Consider the following 6,513-nt stretch of genomic DNA (forward strand, 5'->3'; position numbering starts at 1 on the left):
TGTGCCTTTACCTGAGTCTGATAAAAATGTTAAAACTATATACCAAGCACAAATCCTTTGAACACTCCAATAGAGACCTCCCCATGAGGTGACTTCTTTGGGTATACCCATTCAACTAGTTGTGAATCTACCTAATTGTACTTTAATCTAGTTCACACATATATATCATCCACAAGAGAAGCATGAGAAATATTGTCAGATACTCTGCTGTGTCTGTAGCATGCTGCTCATCTACTGGTCTTAGTAATTATCAAAAAAAGAAAATGAGGTGAGTATGGGAAGGCCTGTTCCTGATTCCCAAAGTTTAAAATTTGGAAAGGATCTTAAGCTAACTAGTCGAGTCTGTACCTGAACAAGCAAACACTCTATGATATGTGGCATGTGATCATCTACCCTTTGCTTAAAGACCTAATGAGAAAGAGCCAGCTAGCTCAAGAGGTAGCCCTTTCCACTTTTGGATGACTAACTTCCAGGAAGCTTTTTTTTACATAAAACTTAATCTGCCTCTCTTCAACTTGTGCACATTGTTCCTTATTCTTCTAGGGTAAGCAGAATAAATCTAACCTTTCTTCCTAAAGACAGCCCTTCAGGTACTTAGGACAGCTATGTTGGCCATTCTCCTTCCCCTAAATCTTTTCCAGGCTAAATAACTTCAGTCCTCCTTCTGGCATAATCTCACCATCATAAATCTAAAGCTGAAAAAAAAAGGCCAGAAGCTATCTTCCTATTTTCTTTTTTTTTTTAACAGATAAAGAAGCTGAGGCCTAGAGTGGTTAAGTAACTTATGCAAGATCACATAAGGAAAGGTAGTAAGCATCAGAGAGGTGAGTTAATTGACCGTTGATATAAGGTCTTCCGACTTAATAAATACTGCTCTTTTCTGTCCATCACCAGTTGTTGATAATCAAATCTTCCATTTCATCCCTTTAATAAGCTCTCATGCCCATAGTTGTGACATCCTTCTTCCCATTTTTTGAAAATTAGGACAAGGTTTATCCCACAGTTCTAAAATACCTATCTTGTTCAAGTCAAGGATCCTTCACATCTGGCAGTTCTTTTAGTTTCCTGGGACAGATGCCGATGCCTTGCCTCTTTGCTGTCCTAGCATCTTCCCCTAGAATACACTGGAAGGGGGAGAACAGATATGAGAGATATCAAGGAGGTAGAATCAGCAGTATATAATAACCTTGATATGTGAGGGATGGAGAAGGAAAAGCAAAGATAACTTCCATTGTGATTGGGAGAGTGATCATGCCATTAAAAGAAATTGTCAGGAGAAAGAATAATTTTGGCAGTGCATGGGAAAGGAATGGTTCCATTTAAAAAAAAAAGTTTTTAAGTGCCTACTACAGGCAGAGTACTGTGATAGGCCCTAGAGACAATAAAAAGTTAAAAGTACAGTCATTGCCATAAGACCTTGTAGTCTAGTAAAGGGATGTGGCACATCTGTAAATTTCTGTAAAGCATGATAAGTGCATGAAATTGAGAGATCTCACCTCTAATGACCTTAATTTTCTCATTGAAGTTGGAGGATAAGTAGTTTATTGAAAATCTAAGTTTAAAGTACAAGGCATGATACTGTGGCATGTGATTGTCAACAACTGTCCAGCAGTTGTGAGGGCCTAGCTAAGATGATGCGCCATCAATTTGTAGTGAATGGAATATATTCACTTTCTCCAGGGGCAGTCAAAACCCCAAGTGAAAGAAGTGGCAAAATCAGGTTTCCCAGAAATTACCCAGAAATAATAAACACAGTTATCAAGTTGAGAAGAGCAAAAAGCTGGAGGAACAAAGAGTCTGAAGTAGTAGCTGTTAAGTCAGTGGCAGACAGTGGTATGAAGACTTACTATAGAGGTGAATGAAGCTGAGTTGGAGGGAGGGGAATGTATAGGAAGGAAGAAGTCACACGGATGAAGAATAGTTTTAATATGTGTGGGAGAGGTGGAAAGGTGGATAATGACAAACAGGATTTCATAATTCAGGATCTTGAAAGTAATACAATTCTAGATGGTAAAATGTAAAGTTTAATTATGTTGTGTGTGACTTAAGAGGGTGGAGGAGGGGTTTGAAATCACAGGTTTGAGAAATTGTGTGGCTTAGATGTTAGAAGGCTGTCAAAATGAATACTTAAGATCCTGAGATATTGACAGGGGATGAGGAAGGATTGGAGTCTATGAATCACAGAATTTGAGAGTTGGAAAAGACCTCAGCAGTCAACTGTTTTAAGCATATATGCAAAAGAAAGCCGCACTATAACAGCTGACAAGGAGTCATCCAGTCTCTGTTTAAAGAACATCCTCTTACCCTCATCCCTTAGGATTGGTAATCACTTAGCTTTCCCGGTAGCCCTTTTCATCATTGGATAGTTACTATTGGTGTTAGTTCTTCCTTACTTAGAGCCTAAAGTTAATTCTGGGAAATTTCCAGCCCCTTTTCCTGATTCTGTCCTCTGGAGTCAAAGTGAAAATTTCATATTCCCTTTCCCCGTTACTTTTCAGATACTTGGACTTTTATCGTATCACCCTGAGTCTTTTGCAAGCTAAACATCCCCATTTCCTTCAGCCAGTCCTGATGTAGCATGGTAATATGTTCTGGTTGCCCACTTGGGTGTTTGTCAGTTTATCAACTACCTTTTTAAACTGTGGTGTCCCGAAGAGAGTATAGTGCTCTGAATAAGGTCAGATAAGGTCAGAGTTCTAAGGACTTCATTACCTGCTGCCTAGAAACTGCCTCTCAGTGCAGTCCAAAATGACATTGACTTTTTTGGGTGTCATATCACACTGCTGATGCATAGTAAGTTTGCAGTCTACCAAAACCCCCCATATCTCTTTCAAACTGCTATCTAACTGTACTTCCATCACTCAGTTTTTGTGATGATTTTTTTTTATCCAAGTGTAAGATGTTACACTTCTCCCAGTTGAATTTTTTTTTTTATTACATTGAGCCCAAACTAGCCTGTCAACATCTTTTGGGATCCTGACTCCATCGTCTCCCTTCCCTCTGCAACTTTATGGGTATACTATCCGTGCATTTATCTAAACTGATAAGAAAAAATTTAACCACATCTGTGTAGTACTCCACTTGAGGCCTAGTACATGAACATTGAAACATTAACTACTCTTTGAATCTGATTCTAAATGTATCATCTAATCCATGTCTCTCCATATTCTATATAAAAATAGCTTGAGATGCTTCATCAAATGCTTATAAATTCTATCTCTAGGATTCCCCACAACCACCAGTCACCCTGTCAAAAAAGGAAATATGGTTCATCTGACATGACCTATTTTTAATGAAACCATGTTGGCTCTTTGTAATCCCCATTTCCCTTCCTAGATGCTCATCAGCTATCTCTTTTATAACCCATTATAAGATTTTTCCAGGAATTGAAGTCAAATTCACCGTTCCAAAAGGTGTACTCTATTCTCTCCTCTTTTTGAAAATAGGGACATTTTCTCTTTTCCCATTTTCCATGATATTTCAGATGTCACATCTGCCAGTTCTTTCAGGACTTCTAAAATATAGTTACCTGAGCCAAGTAATTCGAATTCATAAAGGGCAAGTAGACAATTTATTATCTTGGTATCAACTTCCTGTTAGCGTTTCGGTTGTTATGGCTTTAATAAATGCCACTCTCCTTGCCAGAGAAAACAGAAGCAAAGTAAATAAGGGGTAAAGCAGTGTTGTCAGTTGTCATTGCCCTAGCCACCCCAAGCAGGAATCCTATCCCTTCAGTGGTTTTCCTTTACTTCCCAATATGAGGAAAAAAAGAAAAGGCGGAGGGGATCCTCATGGCATTTACCTTTCCCTGGCAGCCTTCACTCATTCTGAGTTTTAGCATGCCGATTTTTATAGAATAATGCCACTTTTTTTGCCCTCTGCTAATTGTCCTTTCATCTTTTGTACAATACTTTTTGATCTTTCTCTGTTGGATGGTAAGTCCTTGTGTATTTCTATTGGTTTCTTCATATTAACTCCCACTTTTCTTATTGTTGAAATGAGGTGGAAGCCAGATGCTGAAGTCTTTGAGAAAGTTGGAAAAGTTATCTAGAGACTGGCCATACAAGTGATCAGAAGAAGGTGGCATAAACAGATTCCATGCCCTTCTAAAAGTGCAAGAGTGACCTTAAGACCAGCAATAGAGAGGAAAGAATTTATCAAACCTTCCTCCTGGCCCTGTGAGGTGAAGAAAATAGAGGAGTGCCCTCAGGAGAAAGCCAGGTTTCATTTCAAAACAAGGAGGTGGGAAAAGGAAGTTTTATTCTGGCCATGTTGATTTGAATTCTTTAGTGTCAGCCATAGGCAGAGAAACCCAAGTGGAAATGAATAGGCATTTGATAATCCAGGTAGTAATATTGAAAGATGTTGGGCTCATTCAACAGTTGAGTTCCTAACCCATTTTTAGGATTGGATATTTGGAATAGTAAGAATTTAAGAAGGCAATTCACTTAAAAACATGTCAAACTCATTAACTATTCAGTATAGAGAAAAGAGGTAAGGCTGCTGCTACACATACCTGGGACCTTGTAGGCCTGCAGTGTTTTTTTGAAGAGTCATCATGTGACAGGAAGGGGATCTTTTGGACCCATGCACACTCTAGATTCTGGGTCCACTTGCACCACTTTCCACACTACAAATGTATTCACATACACATTTCCCCACCTTTGTGATAGTACCAGGAGCTCAGAACTGTGCAATTCAGGTATACCACATCTGACAGGGTCTTACATCACTGTCTCCAAAATACTGAAATTCTTCATGGAAAGGCTCTAAGACATAACTACAGAGTCACTGACTTACTGCCCTGATTCATGGCACCTACCTCTATGAACACACCTTCTTCCTCATGATTTTTAAATCAGTTTGTGCTAGGGCAAACTCAGGTTTCTGGAGATCCACATAATTGACGCGTTACATAGTCACCACTCTATTGTCTCTGATCAGTTTAACTTTTCTTAAGCCCTTACTAGGCAGTGAGAATACAAAGACAAAAATGTATAGGCTGGGCCCTCAAGCAGTTTACAATCCTTTGAGAGTGGAGTACACAACACACTCAGTGAAGTAAATACAAAATGATTTAATGAGGGAGAACATTACCTAACTGGTGGAACCAGAAGCAGCTTCCTGTCTAATATTCTGCGGAACTGGGCCTGGAAAGAAGCTAGGAATTCCAGAGGAGGTGAGGCAACCTGTACAAAGGTTCAGAGACAGAAGGTGGAATATTAAATTTGGGAAACAGGCCAGTTGGTCAATTCAGCTGGAAGGAGATATGAAGGATCCCCTGATGCATGGGATGGTTCTGAGACTTGAGCAGCAGAGGATGATGACAGTGGTGATTGGTCCCTTCTGGCTGACCTGAACTCACAACTGGGTGCTAACTTTATAGCCTCCTTATCTCATAACCACTATCACCATAGAAATTGCTCTCAACACCCTCACTGGTGCCAAAAGATCAGGGTCATAGCCACACCTACTCCAACAATTCCCAACGTCATGAGAGTGCCCTAACTGATCTTTTATAGGCAAGTAAAGGCAGCTGCAAATTCTCTTCAACTCAGGCACACAGAATCTATGAGAACATATTGGCCTGTGTAGAGGTTTTCTACCTCTACTAATGGTGCCCCCTGGCAATCGGGCAGCTCATCAGTTAAGGTAATCTGTGCCCAGAACTCCAGATGGTTGAAGTTGCAAACGATCTCTAAGAAAAACTAGAGTTTGAGGTCAGATTCAACTCAAGATATTGGTAGTAATGAGTTGAAGAAGGTCATTCAGCCCCAACCCAAAAGAATATGAGGGTCCCATCAATACTCTTTCCTCCCCTAATCCCATTCCTTCACATTCCCCTAAATAGAAAGGTGTTACAACAAGAACATTAGAGTCAGATCTGAGTTTAAATCCTATCTCTGAAGTGTACTAGCTTTGTGACCATGGGCAAGTCACTAAACCTCACCAAGCCTTAGTTTCCTCATCAGTAAAATGGGGTAATAACTATAGAACCTACCTCACAGGCATATTTTGAGGCTCAAATGAAATTATTTCTGTAAAGAGCTTTGTAAATCCTAAAGCTCTATATAAACAGCCACACTTACTACCTATGGGATTTTGGGCAAATCACTTAATCTCTGAACTCCCATTTCCTCTCCTGTGAAAGAGGATTAGACTAGATGATCTCTAAACTGTCAACTCTAACTCTGTGTTCCTATGTGTTCTTTCCTATGCCTTCTGTGGGATGCATCTCCCTCAAGTCACCCTCCCTTTGTCCACTCTTCAGGGCAGAACTCATTTTAGAGAGCTCTAGATTTCTCATTCTCCAGTGAAATTCCACCCTTTTGTGAAAAACTTGAAACAATGACAGAACAATATTGGCAAGAAAGATCCTGATTAATATCATTAAACAGCTTTTTTTTTTTTGACATTTTTTTGGTTTGTTTTGTTTTTGCTGGGCAGTGGGGTTAAGTAACTTGCCCAGGGTCACGCAGCTAGTAAGTGTTATGTGTCTGAGGCCAGATTTGA

Source organism: Vombatus ursinus, unplaced genomic scaffold, assembly GCF_900497805.2.
Source record: "Vombatus ursinus unplaced genomic scaffold, bare-nosed wombat genome assembly UNPS02014816.1, whole genome shotgun sequence".
Taxonomy (NCBI): domain Eukaryota; kingdom Metazoa; phylum Chordata; class Mammalia; order Diprotodontia; family Vombatidae; genus Vombatus; species Vombatus ursinus.